This window comes from Botryllus schlosseri, chromosome 5, assembly GCF_051294905.1.
Source record: "Botryllus schlosseri isolate E-star chromosome 5, Bs_hap1, whole genome shotgun sequence".
NCBI lineage: Eukaryota > Metazoa > Chordata > Ascidiacea > Stolidobranchia > Styelidae > Botryllus > Botryllus schlosseri.
The window spans coordinates 1,589,701-1,609,391 of NC_137240.1; the positions used below are offsets into that span (position 1 = coordinate 1,589,701).

At 41.0% G+C, this 19,691-nt stretch overlaps 1 protein-coding gene across 1 annotated transcript in view; it reads left to right on the forward strand.

Moving 5' to 3' along the window:
* Positions 1-626: 626 nt before the first annotated feature.
* The window catches only part of LOC145439606 (uncharacterized), a 231,524-nt gene continuing 212,459 nt past the window's right edge, over positions 627-19,691 (forward strand). The window contains exon 1 of the mRNA XM_080317115.1: positions 627-1,443. The gene's annotated coding sequence lies outside the window, so the exon portion shown is untranslated. The remainder of the gene's footprint in view (positions 1,444-19,691) is intronic.

Consider the following 19,691-nt stretch of genomic DNA (forward strand, 5'->3'; position numbering starts at 1 on the left):
TTAGTAAGATGAATTGCCGTTGCGTAAGCAACAGATATAATGACCCTAAATAACTCTCAATAAAATAAAAGTAAAAATTCTTATATACAACAGAAAAGTACACACATCAATTTTTGCGAAATTGATGTGTCGAAAATTGAGTCCCAGGGTTCACGCTTTCGTTTCATGAGATCGATTGCGTCAACGCTAAATTAGCAGAACGTGTTCGAACTCTATAGTTGCCGATACTCACTATCGTGTTGAGTTAACAAAAATGCCGCCATTTTGTATTTCGAATTCGCGCATGCTGGGTTAATGAATGAACAGTCGAATATGCTTTGTAGATTTAGCCGTTGTGTTGATAGCACTTTGTGCTTATCTGGAATTGTCGTATGCATGTTAGTAGTTAGCTATACCATCAGGTTGCTTTACCGAAAATGGCGCCACCATTTTTACATGTATGCGAATTTTTGCAGTGAGTTGAAGTATATATAATATATTTGTGTATGCATAAATATGCCATGTATGGTGCCCACATGAATTGTGCATTCAGTTGTAATATCCAATGACTACCAATGCAGACATCATCAATGTGTCCTCTAGTTTTGGCTAATTTCTGGCTCTACCAATGTAAAGCCACCAGCAGTCCAGTACTCTCGAAACACAGCCCAAAACGAAGCATCCAGTATCAGACTATATCCAGAAAACAGGACATTGACGATTTATTGCGGAAGGGCCTGACATCTTTTGGCATTGAAGGGTGATGTTCGGATGTCCCTCTGGAAGCTCTTAGCCTTATAATGATTGGATCGGCTGCTTGCCACAGTTGCAAAGTATACAGAACTAAAGCAGTGCGATAAAATAGGATTGACTGCTAGCCGAAGTTGCAAAGTATACAGAAATGGAGATGCCCAATGAAATGTGCTGGAATAGCTCCATGAAGCTGATGAACAAAAGACGAAAAGAGCCAAGAGCGTAGAGATATTGCATTCGGAATGTCTACCTACGACGAACCCTCAACAATCCCCGCGTTATGTTGGAATGCCCGATCCCCGAATCGACACGAAAAGTACTTGGTGATTATAAGATGTAAAGTACTCAAACAAGGGGTCGGTTTCTGGACTGATTTCGGTTCGATAGCTACAGCTGGAAGACTGGGAAACTCTTATAAAACACGATGGTCCGCTAATTGGTCAACTTGAACGCTGAGTGTTCTTTTTTGTGGCATCTATTGGCATGTTTCTTGAATATTATATGTGCTTGTGTGTTGAGGCAGGAAAGGCCTTCACATTAATATGTGTAAACTAACCTTGGAGTATTGAAAAGTTATCAATCATGCATGACATATTTATAGGCCTAGCTTTTACTCGTATTCTGATAGACCCATACGGGACAATGTTTATAGAAGCGCCCTATTTTGTGTCCATAATTGGTTGATAATTATTGGAGTATTTGGTTGTATTAAGCTTTGGCTATGTTATGACTAGTCTTGAGGCCTCTGGACCTTCAAGGTCACTGCTTCGTTCGATCAAGCTGCAGCCAATGCTTCAATCAACGTCGACAAGTTCTGGGTGTATACAGGGAGTGTGGAAGATTGTGGAAAAGCCAGGAGATGGTGTTCAGCACTGTGAAGAGAATCGAACCAAGTGTGGACTTTACTTGCATGGCAAGCGCCATGAAGCTACACTATAAACAAATGGAGGCACCACTGGGATACTTCCGGTGTAAAAACATTGACCTTTTGATGTACTCAAAGACGACCCTCGTGAGAGTTGTGCTCCGTGTGACGGTAGTCACTTCTGTTATATCTCTGCTTATAACATTGGCATCGATCTACATACACCTCGCGCCGGTATTCTATCCTACGAGGACTCCTGAAGGTCTCTCTGACGACGTCACTACAACGACCGAACTACTACCTGTCCCACATAACGGATTTGCTGTGGTAATCACCAACAGAACTGACCCGGTTATCTTCGGAGGACATTCCGTACCCACGACGCAAGGACGAGTGATCGGGGACAACACAACCACGTCCGTGAGTAATTTACCTCAGAACGGTACTTACCCTGGTCAGTAAAAGACACGGAACTAATATACAGACAATCAAAATTTACATAAATTATGCGAAGAATGCTAAAATTTTTTAGGAAGAAGAAAAAGAAGCTGTCAGAGGCAGCTGACGAGCTCGAGCAGGGTATCAAGCTGCTGAAAGTAACGCAAAAACGCCATGAAGACGTCAGACAACATGAAAGACAGCTGGCAAAAGACGTGGCTGATCAAACAAAGGTACTAAAAGAAGTCAAATCAACTCTGCCCGAGACAATGAAGGGGCTGGGAAAGGCCAAGAAAGAAGTCAGGCGAGCTCAAGCTGACCTCAAAGCAGTATGCGATGCCACTTCGAAGGTTAGCGGGAAAGTCTCTACCGAGGTACTAAATGAAATTCTTGCTTCAGAGTTCGACCTCGGAAAGTCACATGCGCAAGCTGTAAGGGAAAGAAATCCAACTCCTGTTTTGACTGTACTACCAAACTCACCAGCTTACGATCCTCCAGCGTACGATCCTCTTGCTGAACAGTCATTACAAGACGTAACGCAAATTTCTACAATGACAATCACGAAAGGCTTAGATTGCCATACGGTAAAGGCTGTATACCCTGCGATACCTAATTCAGGACCGACCGCGTTGTTAGGCTCCCGTAAGGGAACAACACCGTGTTTCCATGTGGACGGCGGTGCGCGTGCCAAGCAGAAAAAAGGAGTTCCCGGCGAAATACCGAACCCTGTCAGGGTTGAGGGAGACGAATCCCGTGCCGAATCAGATCCTGAAAAGGGCCCTCTGGACAAGTATAAAGGCTGTCGGGCACGGCAAAACCGCCAGAACCGTCGTAGGGCAGTGGTACACTCTCGGAGGAGAGCAGGAAGTGCGGATGGCGAATCTAGACGTGTGACATTTCTGGAACAGGAGGACCAGCGAAGCGAGGAGGACAATTCAGGGAGTGACGACTTCGATTCTCGAATGCGACGTCTGGCTAAAGAGATAAGAAATTACCAAACGTCACTCCAAGACAGCTACAGCCATGATGATTTTGCTGACGAATATTCTGATGAGGGCCAATCTAACAGCCCCGGGTACCCTAATATGCCTCGTTTTACTTCTACTACAAAAGATAATGGTGTAACGTCTGGGCAACAACGGCCACGACAACAAGCTAGTGTCACAGCCCCGATGATCACCATACCCGTTAAACCCCAATCGGAAAAAGAGATGCTTCAGCTTATGATGGATCCTGGAGATATGCCACTTCTGAAATGGATGGCAAATTCGATGAGACGAATACGTCACGGCCCAGGAAACACGGATGCTGATGTTATTTTGGCAAACGCCATGCAGAAGAAATTAAGGGATGCTGGCCGCCACAAGCAGGCAACCCAACTGGGGAATTTCTTCAACACAAATTCGGGGGAAACAGAGTGGGCTTCGGTGATGAGATCCCTTTCTTTATCTAACCCCCAGGGCCTGGTAAATGATGAACAGATCATTGGGGATTTCCGTAGAAATTACCGCTGGGAGGACGAACCCCTACCGCTGCTAAATAGCGCCTTGAAACAATTACCACAACCCGCAAAGATTGTTCATAATGTTTCTCTACCCCTTAATACACCGGATAACCCTCTACAGCCAGACTTCACGGAGTTATTCGGCGGTCGGCTTTTGTACTTGACTGATTCAATAACCGGAACGACATTTTTGGCCGACACGGGAAGCCTACCTAATCTAATTATGAAAAATATCGTAAAAACCATGTATCCAAAGAGCTGGGAGGAACGGCAACCCTTAGATATGAAGTCACGTGGTATAGGGGGCTCCTCCCACGTGGACTCTTTGGTTGCAATTGATTTTGACGAACTACCGGTTCCATTTGCGACCGAGAAAGGAGTCCCTCTCAATGTTATTGGCTTAAAATGGATTGATCAAGTCCAACAATTACCACGCATAGCTACGCGATTGAAAACCCCGTCTAACCCAAATGGAGAGTTGTCTTTAGTAACACTACATGGGGAGAACCCGTGCGATCAATGGAAGGGAACCGAAGTCGGAAGCAGTATTAGCTACACTGCAACCGACGATGGGTTGATGGATGCTGCAAACCAAGATAGCGCGAAGCGGAAAATTACCGCTGGCGCGAGTACCAAGATGGAAATCGCCACTGGTGCGAACGACGAGTTGAAAATCACAACTAACGTCACCCAGAACCTATGGAAAACTGTTGGTGTCGAGACAGGAATGCCTGCTGACACCGTTAATGAAGACGTCGAGCGCGGAATGCCCGCTGGCGTAGATAAGGACCTGCACGAGAAAACTGGTCCCAAAAACTCTCGCGGATGCACTTGTCCGGATAAATGTAAAAATCCGGCCCATAGATGCATGGCGACCAATACAGCTGACGTCGAGCGTGGAATGCCCGCTGGCGTAAATAAGGACCTGCACGAGAAAACTGGTCCCAAAAGCTCTCGCGGATGCACTTGTCCGAAGAACTGCAGAACTTCGGCCCATAGATGCATGGCGACAGCTACAGCTGACGTCGAGCGTGGAATGCCCGCTGGCGTAAATAAGGACCTGCACGAGAAAACTGGTCCTAAATGCTCTCGTGGATGCACTTGTCCGAATAACTGTAGTAACTCGGCCCATAGATGCATGACGACAGCCACAGTTATGAGTATTTTCCCAGAAGGTTCAAACAAAGCAGCTATTGCCGGTCAACCAGATACACGCCCAGTCATGTCCGACAAGGAGTCTGGGGATTTTAAGATGCACGTCTCCCCAGATGTTGGGTCCCCGGCGGAAAAGGAGTCCGTCGGCGTGACGATAGGCACGGGCACGCGCCGAGATCAGAGGCCTACATCGAAGGACCTCGCCCTCTCTCCACCAACACCAGAACCCCGATCATCACGAGGCTCACACCAGCCCATGGGTGGACCAGTTACTGCGTATGTTTTGCATAAAGACACTAACTCAAGCGTCATGACGGAACTTGAAGATATTTGTGTACAATATGTAGCGTTGGCCAAACTACCGTACAAACCTCCTGACATGACGACTCCAGAAAATACCATTATTTCTGATGAAGTCTGGAAAGCCGTCTACGCGCCGTTTGCGTCCGAACCTGAGGACCTGCGGGGCCACCTCGGCTCCCCACAAGCCATGGCATACAGATGCGGCATCGAACTTAAGGACCCTTCGTCCAAACCATTTGTATCTGGACCTTATAATTTGAAGGGGAAGGGCCAGGCGAAGGCATTGAAAGAAGCCCAAGGAAGAGAAGTACTCTCCCTCTTAGATTGGAAGAAAGACAAGTGGAAGGGACTACACCGGTTACTGTTGTTAAACCTGTGGACATGCTTTGTAAAACTTAAACTGACAAAAACCTTTAAACGATTGAAATCGATGGTTAAAAAAAGAGGACAAAATGAAAATGTCAAACCAACTGATGCGACTCATGGGAAGCAACGGTTGCAAACTCGTCGCGCGCGAAACCAAACCGACGGAATGACGAAAATCGTGGGTGAAACGCCTACAAAAACGCGAGTGCATCCGGTTACCACTAAGGAGGCTCTGCAGAACTTCACGGATGATGGCGGGAGCGGCATCGGAACGTACTACCGAACTATGGACGACGGCCATAAGTGTCGAGCTGATGACCATTACCTTGACTTCGACGACGGTTGACGCATTGCCACTGTCTGGGCAGAAAAACCCAGGGGTGGGAACATTCGTACCTGAATATTTCCGACTATCAAGAACGACTGTGGAGAAGATAGCCACAGAATTCGTTGACTACAACCATACTCAATGGATGCACGAACTGGTGATGATGGAAGGTGAATATAAGGTAAGAGGATTGTCCTTGATCGATAGGATGAGTATGGAAGGTGCGAAACTGATACCTACCCTGGAACACGTGGCTGAAGTAGGTGCGGTAATAGGATTGATTGCTCTGTTGATTGTAATATGGGTAAGTTATATAAAGTGTCGTCGACATAGTACCTTAAGTCGCATGAGGAACACGAGGAGACGAAACGGAGCAGAGAAATGGATGGCGATAAGAGTAATACGAAACACAACGGAGAATGACAGAATTTGAAGGTTAGAGATTTGGTTCGAAAAAATTAGTTGTAAATATAGGATATACCTATTTTGTATAGGGAAGTAGTGAAGTGTGTAGCTGTAATATTGGTAAATCGTTGAGTGACTTTGTGATATGTATCAGGCGCACAAAAATAATCCCGACGAAGCATTGGTTGTGATAGGTATCAAGTGAAGTATTTTACGTGATGGGCGTAGACGGAAAAAACTCAAACCTCGTAACTAGAAATACGCTGCGTCAGCACTTTTTATTGAAAAATCGAGGGAATACAAAGGGCCCATACCTGCTGAGATTATAAGGCAAGAAAAGTGTACATTATGGAGATGTGCGAATTTCTCTATAATGGGAGTAGACGGAAAAAACTCAAACCTCGTAACTAGAAATACGCTGAGTCAGCACTTTTTCAATGACATTCGAGAGAATGCAGAAAGAAAAAGGCATCTGAAGAAAAAGCTGTACATGGGGGATCATTAATGCACATGAGGATTCATTGTTTTGCTCGTGTTCCCTGTGTACGGGAAATGACGGCGTATACTGCATGTGATCCCAATTATAAGCTAAAACACGATACCTTCGTAACAGAATACAACACCATAAATTGGAATATCACTCTCAGTAAATCAAACTAACAATCGAACAGCAAAAAAAATGAAACATAACTTTATTAAGAGGTATTTATCATAAGTTAAGGGGCCAAAAGTTGACCGAGACGGAGATAAAAAAATTTTAATGATTGATTTAGGCTAATTTATGGTTGCTGAATCCGATTCTGTGCTAATAATTTCTCCGTCACGTCAGATTTTTTCCGTATTGATTTTTCTCATTTTCATAAATTAATCAAATTTCAGCTTTCGTTAGTGACATCACGGTTAGCATACAATAGCAACAGATCAAATATTGGTATTGAAATCATCTATCATGAAACCTGGGTTGTTGTAATACATACTGAGTGAGTTTTTCGGTGAACTTGAATACAGTGATTCTCTATCATCGTCCAATCAGAAGCTCTTTTCGACCCATACATTTACACTGGTCAACAAATACCAAATACCATACTTGAACAGAGGCAGAGATGTTTTTAGATCGTATCGAGGCTTTTTGTTTGTGTTTTGGAATATTAAACGCCAGTTCTATATACAAAAGCTTTACATTTTCGGCGGTTTCTGATTTGCCGTAATATTTTTACTATGAACTTGAGCAGTGGTTCTCAACCTTTTTGTATTCGCGGACCCCTTTTAGACCCTGCCGGACCCCCCCCCCGAAGTTTTAGTTCAAATTTAGCTCAAATATCGTACAATCGTCATCTGTCTTCTGCAACTGATAACTGTATGCTAGTGATAAACAGCAACAAAATTACTTTTCTTGAAAATAACAGCATTCTATTTATGTAGGAATTGGGTTGACTTATATTATTTCAAAGCTAATTATTCAACTGCATTTTTTGAAATACGTGGCCGTGTCTTTAAAATCTGCGCCTTCGATTTCATATCAACGAGTATTGAAAATCCATTTAGACAAAGAAAGGTGGTGGCGAATGTAATAATAAGGTGTAACGGTTCCGACGACACATTTGGGTGTGATCGCAACAATGATGACACCAAAATTGACAAACAATTTTTTTTATTGAACATATAACGTCAAGCCTGTTAATTTATATCTCGCAGCTCATCTTGAAGTTATTAGGGAAATGATTATGTAGGCCTATATCGCAGGAGAAAACGGATTTTTGCGAACATTTCGAAGTCTCCGTGATTGACTTTACGTATCAAACCATTTATTTTTTACACAATGCCCACGGGCTGCAGCAAAACACCTCTATACAGCCAAATATTTGTATCTGTGGGCTATTGGCAATTTAGCAACTAAAATGAGTCCACACAGCAGGATATTCAATCTCAGACGGCCATCCTGTTGATGTGAGTTCTACTGTAATGAAGCAAAACTGCCTCGTGATTTTCCTAATTTGAAAAATATAAATTAGGTTATCAACTATTTTGTAAATTCGCTTCGCTTCGTGGACCCCCTGAAAATGCTTCACGGACCTCCAGGGGTCAGGGGTCCACGGACCCCCGGTTGAGAACCCCTGAACTATAGCTTGTAGATGTGATTGGCGTTGCTGCTCAAGTAGCACAAGTAACTCCCTATATTTTCTATAGCTTGTAGATGTGATTGGCGTTGCTGCTCAAGTAGCACAAGTAACTCCATATATTTTCTACTCAATTAACAGTATAAGTAGTAATTTTTAAGACATGTGAAAACTACTTCAAGTGGCAGAAATATCTAAGTATATTTGGTCGGGGGGAGGGTGGTCGCATACTTTCGACAGTTAGTCGGAGGTGGCTACATACGAAATCGCAACATGTATCTTCTCGGGCAACGCAAAATCTTTATAATGACACAATACCCATTGAATATTATATTCATATTGAAATGAACCCGAATATTTTCAGCTGACACTCGTCAGGGGTAATCGTCAGCAACTAGTAGATAATTGGGAAGAACATTGTATATCAACAATCGTATCACAAAATATGACGTCACCAGCATGAAATTTCGAATGAGAGAGCGTTCAATGTACTTATTTTAGTACGCTATTTTTTGAACGCTCTCTCATTCGAAATTTCATGCTGGTGACGTCATATTTTGTGATACGATTGTTGATATACAATGTTCTTTCCAATTCTCTACTAGTTGCTGACGATTACCCCTGACGAGTGTCAGCCGAAAATATTCGGGTTCATTTCAATATGAATATAATATTTAATTGTATGTTAAAGTTCTGTACCTCCAAGAAGCTCTTCAATACCCATTGGTAGAATATTCGAAAATCTAACAGTTACCGCGCTTTAGGGGTTGTTAAGTCTACTACATTCAAGAAATCATTTGAAGCCAACATCGTCGTGGAGCGGAGCTTTGTTTGGAATACATTCGTGTTAAACTAACTCGGTGCAGTACCAAATTCAATGTGGGAAGATATCTCCATGACATTCCCAGTTGATTTACTAGTCACACAAGGCACTAAAACAAAACTCAATGCAATTAATTTCCCGTATTGCCAATCACAGATGGGAATTCGGATTGCGTACATCTGGTTCGAATCACATGGTATGAACCCTTCCCCGATGGCTGTTATAACAACCTTGATTTGACCCCGAATATACCACATGCAATTAATATATATATATATATACGCGATTGAAGCGCAAAATATTTCCAACTGTAAAATCTCAACCGGAAAACAGCGACCGGACTTTGACCTTTTACCAGGACCGTAACTGCCGCACCCCAAATCGTCCAAATGGGGGTCCCGAAATTATGTCGGTGAATGAACACAAATTATTTATACATCACTTATCGACAATTTATGCCACTCTTTTTCAATTTTTTTCGCGCTGGACGCGATTTCATGTTGCCAAATTTTTGATTATTGAGTACCCTTCCCCCACGAAAAAAAGCATGATTTATAGAAAATAAAAATAGGCATTTCGGCGTCGACCATTACCACGCCGCGATGCTCGAAAACATACGAAGTATTTGCCAATATGGTACTCTGAAATGTGTGCCAATAGATCGCCTGCGAGAAAACCTTAGCCGAAAAGGATTGCCCTTATGTCGACCGGGAACTTCGAAATAAATACAAGCCTATCAAATTGTCCATAGCCGCCTAGATGGCCCGTGTCTAATTATTCTATCGTGGCAATCTGAACCCCACTGGTCAAATAACATTTCTCAGAGAAAAATTATTTGCCAGTGAAGAAATACGAATTTTCGATAAAGCGTCCACAAACGTTTCTTGGATCTCGCATGATTTCTCAATAAATTACGGCATGGTGTGTGGATGTACGTCTTATGGCCATTTTCTTAATTTTTCTGAAAAGTTGTGATCAGCGTTTCACAATTCAGTTTCAAAGCATGACCAATTATAGTGTCCAAAGTAGGGTTGCATTTAAAACAAACGATGTTTTGAAACACTTTTTTAAAAACATATTTTAAACGAAAGCCTTATTAAAAAAAAATTGTATTTTTTTCAAGTTATAAAATTATGCCATAATTGAGTAAATACTTTCCAAAAACATGTTGTATGAGCACACGGACAATTACCACCAAATTTAGCCGACGTATATCGTTATGGGATGGTTGGAACCCTGAAAAATAGTCGGTTCAACAGCTGTATTACAGATATTTTGTCAAAGGGGCTATATTTACCCTATATTTTCAATGGTCAATTTCAATCCATTATGACGTCACAATAGAATATTCATGACGTCATGGCTTAAAAACAAAAAACAATGAAAAACATGTTTCAAATTAGGGCCTTGTTTTAAACATGTTTATTTTTAATTGATTTTTGTTTTAAATGCAACCCTAGTCTAAAGGGTGTGTGGTACTATCACTCTCGCAGAAATGAGCTCCCGAATGACACAGTGAATCTCCAGTACGATAGCCTTTTCTACACTTAACACAAACTGCTGTTTCTTTTTTGACCAAGCACTATCTAAAAAAACAAGCAAGGTAAATGAAACAGACCATAGTAAGTAAACAATAATACAATGAAGTTATAACGGACAACGACAGCTCTACTTGCGCCCCCCACCCCCCATCCCTCTGTCTTGCTCACTCTTACTCCCTGAAACAGATCTATAATTCTAATATATTTTCATATATTCCTTTTGCATCTATATCCTGCTTTTCTGTTGATAATTCATTAGTTTCTAGCATTTTGTTCATATTTTTATATTAATTTTTTCCTTAATTTCAATTTTTAACCCTTGGCATGTTTTTGGTCATAACTTTTTTTCCCCAAGGTAAAAAAAGTGACAAAACCTATCATTGAAAAGCTGGCAAAATTATCTTTCCAACAGTATATTCTACGTCTTTATAAGAATTTTTTCTAGGTTGAGCAATTTTTAGACCAAATTCTACAGGACTATTACCCCTGACGAGTGTCAGCCGAAAATATTCGGGTTCATTTCAATATGAATATACTATTCAATTGTAACCTATATATGTGAACCAAGAAATGTAGACGTGCGAAAATTGATTCGCAATGTTTTCTATCTACATTTCCAGAAAACTTGGTTGAAGTTATCGTCGAACGCGGGGAAAAATACAAAAGATTTTACCGCCTCCAAAACACAGTTGATGACATCATCGCTGGTATTGCTATTTTGTTGGGCATATATATTACCCGTATCCGGGATAGCTTCTTGGAGGTACAGAACTTCAATATACAATTAAATAGTATATTCATATTGAAATGAACCCGAATATGTTCGGCTGACACTCGTCAGGGGTAATCGTCAGCAACTAGTAGAGAATTGGAAAGAACATTGTATATCAACAATCGTATCACAAAATATGACGTCACCAGCATGAAATTTCGAATGAGAGAGCGTTCAATGTACTATTTTTAGGTGATACACGAACTCCTTTTGTTGACAGAGTTTTGGTTGATGTATTTTGATAAAAGTTGATTCCAAGGCACACAAATGGAATTGTGAACGGCCTCGACCTACGATTCGAAATCGGTCGTCTCGATAATTATTCGCACAAATCGGATTATCCAACAGATGTTTGCCGATGGCAGAATTAATGGCCTTTGATCGATCAGCATCAATCTTAAGTGGATGAGTTAAGGGTGAGCTTTTCACATCGCGTGACGCACGTGTTCTGATAAATCTGGGGACATGTTGGTTTATGCGGTCCTGCAGACGTCTTGACGTTCTTCCCACGTAGCCACAATCACAGTGGCACCTATATTCGTACACTACATTACTTTGTTGAAGTGCAGGAAGCACGTCTTTGCGTGTTGAAGGGAGCAGTTGTGTTGTTGTAAAAATCACATTGGTTTTGACTGTATCGTAACATTTACCGACAGCAGAAATCAATTGTTTTTCAAAGCGGGTGGAAATGGGGCCAATCCAAGGTAGATGGATATAAACATCTTTTATTGTTCGTGCGGTGGGCTCTGTTCGTTTTTCTGCGTTGAATTGTGTTAATTTCCTTTCCGTGCCGCGGCTGATGACGTGTTCAGGGTAACCGTTATCAAGTAAGATTTTTCGGATGTAGTCAAGTTCTAAACTCAGTTTGTTACCCGAACATATCATCAACGCTCTATGCACGAGTGTGCCTATGAGGTTAATTTTTCTGCGTCGAGGACTGAATGAATTCCAGCGAAGGTATTGGCCTGTGAATGTCGGTTTCCTGAAAACAGACGTTTCAAATTTGTTGGTATTGCGCTTTTCAACTAATACGTCCAGAAATGATAATGAGTTATTGCGGGATAGCGAAACGGAGGGCGTTATTGACAAAGATACCAAACTTTCGACCCTGCTAATGGAGAAGCGCCTGAAAATACTCCGTGTCAGAGAGGTTGGTAAGCAATGGTCGGCTCATATCAACATTCAAGATATCATTAGTTTGATTAATAGTAATCGCTGGATTGGCGTTACAGTACTCTTAACGAAAAGGGTTGTATTCACACTCTAAAGGGGTTACACGAAGTTAGAACCTAAATTACAATTCACAAACTATGCGTTCGTTGTGTCGATCGAATTTTTTTCACCGGACTAGGTAGCGACTAGACATCGTTATCAATCGGCAAGCTTCTTTCTCTGTAGATATCACAGGGCAACAATATTTTTTTCAAAAATCATGATATGTGAGATCGATATAGGGTTGCCATACGTCTGGAATTTCCCGGACATGCCCGGAATTTCACTGAAAAAACTGCGTCCCGGAGGAAATTCGAAAATATGCCTAAATGTCCGGAATCTTGAAGGCTTGAAGTAGGCTCAAAGGTTTTTCGTAAATCAACATTAACAATATTATTTTCACGCAGCTTTATGCTATTCGAAATTTTTCTTCGCGCTGCGTGCGAGTGAATGCAACGTATATTGATATCAGTATGGGCACCAGGCACCGCCCTCGCAAAAACTGCAATCAAAAATAAACATAAATTACTGAAAAAGTCTAATTGTAATCGCAATTATAAACTAACGGTATATTCCTAGAGTTGGTTAAGGCCGATTGAATATTAATAATAATAAGAATATAATAATTTATAGAGTGCCGAATATAACAATATATTACTACTACACTAGAGCGCTGTACATAAAAGGCAATAAAATATAAAAGTAAACGATATGTATAAATGGGAAGTGCATAGTTGTAGGGCAGAATGAACACTACTCTAGTTCGAACGCTCGTGTGAATAAAACGGTCTTGATTTTGCGTTTGAAAACATATAGCGAGTCACATAGTCCGAGAGAAAATGGAAGATTGTTCCACAGAATGGCAGCCGAGGAAGAAAAGGTTCTCTCGCCGTACGTCGATGTTCTGACTCTTGGACTCACAAGAGTTTTTGCGACTGAGAACGTAGCGCTTTTCCGGGATTATACATTGTCACTAGCTCACGAAGATACGCTGATGGTGCACTTCCCTCCATGCATTTGAAGACGTACAGAAGAAGCTTGTATTCAGACCTAAATTTCACGGGTAACCAATGAAGGGATCTAAGAATCGGCGTTACGTGATCACGCTTCCTTGACCGAGTTACCAAACGAGCAGCGATGTTTTGGAACTTTTGTAGCTTGTCGATGCAATTTTGGTTTACCCCGTAAAGCAGAGCATTTCCATAGTCAAGCCGTGATATCACCAGCGACAGTATTATGGCTTTGCATGCATCCTCAGATAGGTAGTTCCTGATTCGACTGATCTTGCGGATATACATGAAACATATATTTGATGTATAGTCGATATGTTTTTCCATTGAAAGCATGGCATCAAAGTAAATACCCAGGTTACGTACACCGGTCTTGGCTTGGATGGTGTCTGGTCCGAATCTGATGTTGAATTGATTGTGGTCGATGGGGCGTCTAGTTGGCGTAAAAATGATGAGTTCAGTTTTCTCTTTGTTTAACTTGAGACGATTCTGTGTCATCCAGAGCTCAATATCGATAAGACATCGCTGTAGCTTTGATGACACGCTCTCCCAATCATTGCTATTTCTCAGAAGACCGTAGACGTGTGTATCATCCGCGTAGCAATGGTGGAAGAAAAAATGGCGACGGCGAATATCTCTTCAGTCACAGACAGTAGTTCCAAATCTATGGGTATTTTGCGTATATCTGGGAATCGCGATGATGTTGGACGTAATCAGCTTCCTAAGCAGTGAGTAAGTTTGGGCAAGCTGAATTTTTTTAGTAATCAGCTTATCACGTTTTGAGCTGATGGGCCAAGGAACATTCAAGTTGGAAATGAGGTCGCGACCATAAAAGGTTGGAAATGGATGGTAATTGTCCGTTGGTTCATACATGTTTTTGAAAAGTATTTACACAATATGGCATAATTTTACAATTTGAAAAAAAAATTTGTTTTTTTTTCAAAAAGGCCTTTGTTTAAAACACTGTTTAAAACACGTTTTGAACAAAGTGTTTTAAAATACCGTTTGTTTTAAATGCAACCCTAACCAGATGCATATAGCTGATTAAAACACACAACCAGATAACCGCACCGACCAAACAGCAGGCCTGTCAAACACAATCCCGACAGACCAGACACGGCCCGCCAGATGATTTCATCCGGCCCCCCTAGCAAGTAGCAATCAACAGAGCTCACATTATAGATGGCTGATTTGATGACTTTTGTCCCACTCCCTTCCTGTATACAGTCGATGAGCAATGCTTTGCTAATGTGACGTTATATTAACAGAAAATGTGTTATACCTCATTTAAATCCGCTAGTGGGCTCTAGGAATATGCTTTATGGTAACCCTAATATAGGGGTATATCAGGGGCGCGGAGTCCGAAAATGGCATTACTTTTACCGAATTCGCTCGCGGAGATATTGCCTCTCCTTCATATGCCCTGAAAGATAGTGTGTTTTGGGTAATATAGGGTATTTCGTGCTTGAGGGGGTGAATATGGCATTAGATTTGTTTCTAACATTTCCCATAGGCTACCAACATATGCGTTGCAGTGCACTGATAAAGCAATGGTTAGTTTTATATTGAAAATTATCATTTAGAGGCTATTTTTCCGACAGAATATGTCAATTAACCCTCCCCTTCCCTCATTTGAGCTGCAGAAGGAGTCAAAGGACATTTATCTCATCATTGACGATTAGTGGGCTCATAGGTAACAGGCTTTTTTTAGTATCACATACTGTCTCTTGCTATCACTTTCAAAAATTTCAATTCATGATTGTTGTAAGTATGTTATAAAATGAGTGATATAGTTAAACAGAGAAAGCGTTGTAATGACCCAGATTTGTTTTTCTACATCTGTGACAAGAACACGTTGAACATGTAGCGATACAACATGTGAAGTGTCACCAAGTGAACTTACAAGGAGTATTTTGGTATGACGTTGGGAGATCAAGATAGATGCCGGGCACTGCAAACGGCACTGCATTACGCTGAAACATCGCGCTAATGGTCACAGGGTAAACTCTAATTGATGCAATTTGTAATCCCCGTGGTTTGGTGAGAGCCAAACAGCCACTATGATGATTGATATTTTCACAGGAATGACTTGTCAGCTTTGTACTAAAACATGTAGTCATAGCACTTTCTGAACATTGACTCCGCTTGACAGCCAATTACCCACTCCCCTGAAATTCAAGTTGCAGCTTTACGTCCGTGTCAGATCTGATTTCGAATGATTCTAAGATATAGGATGTGGTGGAAGATGAAGATGGAAATAAAAGATGATGTAGCAAATGCATTAACATCGACTCCTCAACATTTTTACAAATACAGATTATACCAACAGCTATTACTCAATGCTAGCTGAACAACGTAGGTAGCCTATTGACTTGGGTTGAGACGACAAAAATGCAGGACTCAACCCATGGAGATCACGGGGAAGTTCACGTTCGTGGATCAATGATAAGGATGAGTATAAAAGTTCAGTATCCTCGCTTCCCGAAGACCTCGGAAATATGAGTGAGGAACAAGGTGGAAGATTTCTCCCATAAATCAAATAAACGGATGAGAGATAGCATGATAGTTAGAATGCTCACATTATGACTGAGTACTGCCAGCTGACTATTGCGAATCTGTCCCCATCAAAGTCGTGCAAGAGGATTTTACTGCAGATAATTTCAAGTTAATTTGAGTTAATAATCAGAGTTGCATCTATTACCTTTACTAATCCCCAATGCACATCCTGATATTGATTTATTCTATTTCTAAGATAAGATTTGAATACTCTTTCGTAATCAATAATATTGTTTGCTTGCTCATTTCGTCTGGGTTTACAAACTTTCCTCTTTGTGTGGGCTCAGGCATAATTGGTTTGTCATTACCGAATTACCGCTATCTTTTGCTCATTTCAAAAGCACATTTATCGGTATAGGAAGGTTATTGTCACATAATTACAATGCGATAGGAGAATCCGAAGAAAATCAAATAAATGGGGTATTCCTGTGCTCGATATGTGAGAGAAAATAGATTTATGCAGCACGCAGTCGATCTAATTGTGTTTTACATTTGTCACATTGTCTTGCTTTCAGTGCATACGGACTTACTAAGACATTTAGTATAGGCTGTTAGGATAAAATGGAGCTTAGCTTGAATTAAATATAAAAATAAAGTAAAAATGTCCAAAATCGGTGATATCTTGAAAACTAGAGCCAATCTATAGCAAATAGTGTCCTTTTAGAGCTCAGAGCCGGCGATTTACCCCAGATGCGTTCTCACCTACCATGATGATTTTTTTGTTGGCCAGTGTAATGATTTATTGCGATGTCCTTCATATCTTGTAGGTCAGTGGTCCCAAACTATTTCGACTCATCTTCCAATTAACAAGTTCAACTTATCTTTATCGCCCTAGACCAGGGGCGGGCCACATACGGCCCACGGGCCGGATCCGGCCCGCGAAGGGATTTTGTCCGGCCCGCGGACAGTTTTCCGTCTTATATGATAATGCGGCCCGCGGCTACAGTCTGATGAGATTCCTCGCTACTTGCTTACTACGTCAAATTTTAGTGACTGTATCAGACATGGGGTGATTACTTCATGAATGTAATCGATTGCGATTACGATTACTTCCGAATGACGCGATTACGATTACGATTACGATTACAGCAAAATCAGGAAGTAGTCGATTACGATTACGATTACATTGGAAAAGTAATCACGATTACTCACGATTACATTTATTTTGCATTTTAGAAGTTATATTGAAAGACAATATATGGATTGCGCTGAAAAGGCCTAATGAGATAACAAACTTCTTTTTAAAATAGATGCGTTATTTTCTTGTTACGTCACAATGTACCAATTGCCGATTTTTATAGAGGACGATTTATCGCACCCAACTATTTGCATTATTGCCAGGTCCATGACTGCTGCACTCCAAATTTTCCATTAGGGTGGGGAGCGAGCTCGAAGGGGACTCAAATGTATTTCGTCAACCAACATAAATTATAGAGTATTCTCGAGAGAGTTAATTATCTTGAAAATTCTCTCTAGATAAGCTTGATTTTGGAAAGCATACGTCTCCCCCTCAACTAAAAATCATGCATAATTTAGGATTGCATTTAAAACAATTGGTTGTTTAAAACACACTGTGCAAAACATGTTTTATACAGTGTTTTAAACAAAGGCTTTAACAAAATTATGTTTTTCAAGTTGTAAAATTATGCCATAATTGTGTACAAATATGCTTTCCACAATTACCACCCGATTTAGCCGACGTACATAGATATGGGATGGTTGGAACCCCTCAAAATAGTCCGTTCAACAGTTATAGTACGGATATTTCGTCAAAGGAGCCATATTTACCCTATATTTTCAATTGTCAATGTAAATCCACATTCGTCACGTCATGGCTTAAAAAAAAGAAGAAAATAAAAGAAAAAACATGTTTTCAACAAGGGCCTTGTTGTAAACATGCTCTTTTTAAATTTATTTTTGTTTTAAATGCAACCCTATTTTATACCAATAGGTATTTAGGTTCCAGTCAATACCGTGCCACGACACACCAAAAGACATATGCAATTTCGACCAACACGTGACTTCACGAAGTGTGCTACTATAGAAAGACTTTGGCCGAAACTTAGGGCACGTGTCCATTGTCAATAGCCACGCTGGCTGGGCGTGACTACTGGTCCGGTCCTTCCAATTCGAGCCCACAATGCAAATGCCCCCCGTACACCCACAGAGCATTAAAGACATAACAATTTGTGTGTGCGTCTCACGAAAGTTATTCTGTTAGTCTGCTACATTTGGGATATAACATTATCTTTTGATTATATAACGGACTGGAAGTCACGAATGAAAAACATACGCTAAAGTAATTATAATAAGATAGCAGGCGTTATAATTATGAATTACGTGCCCCAGCTCTACAGGTAAATCTGACCATCGGGGGGCAGAGAGGAAGAGAGGATTAACAATTAATAATAATATAATGAGCAGCTTCTAGGAGGTACAGAACTTCAATATACATTTCAATAGTATATTCATGTTGAAATGAATAATATAATGTAATAACCGATATTATTGACGAAATTCAGTCTTCAACTTGAAAATATCACCCTATGGCGGCCAAAGACCAACGTTTGGACTGGGGGACGAATTGATGTTTTTGTCCTGATTCTAGCTAAATCCCACGTTAACATGATAAATAAGCTCATGGCTATGGCGGCAGGTCCCAATGTTGAGTAAAGAATTATGACATGACGATTGGCGCCTGTTTCGAGTAGAGTCATTTGAGAAGAAGATGAAGAAAACATAAAATTCTGCCTTCAACTTAATACATATAACGTACTGCAAGCTGCCGCTACGAGAAACGGCAAAAGCGGCTCGGTTATGATATATATGAGCAGTTGTTGATTTGTATTGCTTCGTTCTGGAAACCGTAATGTTTTATTTGACGAGTACAAAATTTAAAATCTCTACCCGCTGTACGTACGTAGCCTATACGTACTACATATAGGCCTACTGCTCGCTAAGCAGCAACGGTCAAACTGCGTTTGCATAACCAAACATTAATACAAAAGTTACTCGGTAGAGTGGTGATTAATTATCTTGCTGCGGGGTACTGGCGTGTGGAACGTGTTAATAACCTGATATACAGCACGGCGGGTGTTCTTACAATCACATCGAATATCTATTTACTGTGGATACTTGTTACGCAATGACTAGCAAAGCTAATAGGCTACTTCTGACGTAATAATGAGCAATAACATTTAAAAATCGGACGTTTGTGCTATCACGAACCTGGTATAATACATCTTCCTTGTTCACGAATGTTCAGTTCATGTCATAGTACTTGTACAAATAAAAAGTAATCGTTCTTTCACAACGAAATCGATTAGATATGGGAAGTAGTCGATTACGATTACGATTACGTCGGAATATTTTCGAATGTAATCGATTGCGATCACGATTACTTGAAAATGCTGTAATCGTCGTAATCGATTACGATTACTAATCGCGATTACCCCATGTCTGGACTGTATGTTATTATATACAATACATGTATGCGCACTGTGCAGAGTGCGAGAATGGAGCTTACGCGTGAGTTCGTCGAAACGGGAAGAGTTGCATTATCGG